Source organism: Sinocyclocheilus anshuiensis, unplaced genomic scaffold (assembly GCF_001515605.1).
Source record: "Sinocyclocheilus anshuiensis isolate Anshui unplaced genomic scaffold, SAMN03320099.WGS_v1.1 scaffold553, whole genome shotgun sequence".
In the NCBI taxonomy this organism is placed as follows: domain Eukaryota; kingdom Metazoa; phylum Chordata; class Actinopteri; order Cypriniformes; family Cyprinidae; genus Sinocyclocheilus; species Sinocyclocheilus anshuiensis.
Genome location: NW_015539821.1, coordinates 3,195,043 through 3,196,152, shown reverse-complemented (window position 1 = coordinate 3,196,152; position 1,110 = coordinate 3,195,043).

Below are 1,110 nucleotides of genomic sequence, written 5' to 3'. Positions count from 1 at the left end.
CAAAGCAGATATCGTCCTCTTTTGGAAGACCAAACAAAGTAGTTTCGCTTTCACAACGAAACGCAGCGTCTTTATGACATGGCGGCGGCAACAACAAAACTACAGTGAGAATAAAAGTTACGACTTCTTTCTTTGCGTGAACATTTGGGTGGCGTTATGCAAATCTTCCCACATAGCGACGTAGACATGTGGGGGCGTGTTAGAACGAGCCGTTTTAGGTAGGCGTGGCTGACTCTTAACTTTTATAAAGAATATCTCTTTGGATTTGAGACTTTAGTCTTTGCAACTTTACAGATCTTCTTTATGAACCAAGAGCTTGTAACACTCCAAAGAGAAAGGGAAAATTGAAATCGCATCATATGACCCCTTTAATCACCTTAGCAATTATGACTGGCAAATGTAGTAGACTTCAGACACCTAAAACATGAAATAGATCTCTGTGTAACAATAATTTACTGGGAAGTTCATTGAAGAAGTGATTCTAAAATGGACATCGAAGTGCACAAATGGAAAATATGTGGAATACCCAGATAATACCAGTTTGAATGGCCTATATCCATCTTCTTGATGAAGGCTTATGTTATTTTTTACCATAAATGCCTGGTATTACATTATGACATCAAACAGCGTTCCATAAGCACAACTCTTTCTTTGTTTCTAAGCAGTTCTGAACTCGTTCTCCATGTTGTCTTTCTTTTTCCCCAATCCAATAATTGCTTAAAGGTCATTCATTAATTTCCTATTGTCTTAATGGAAAACGAGGGCAGTTTTTTCCACTGGACTGCTGTTGTTGCTGCTTTGTGTGTGTGTGTGTGTGTGTGTGTGTGTGTGCACATCAGTGAGGTTCAACTTTTGTCCTTTTGACACTAAAAGTCAGACAAAAATGCTCCTGACTAAAACACCAGTTCTTTCTTTCTAAAGCACCAGTATCATTTACCAGTATCTTTCTTTTCTACCAGTATTTTTCTTTTAAATATTGTGTAGCTATTAATATTTGATATTTCTATTTTAGATTTTTTTTTCATGTAGGGAATCTATAGTTCCCTTTCAGTCAGTCACTCTCGACGTCACGTCGGATGACCGACGAATTGGGATCTCGCTTAGAGAGAC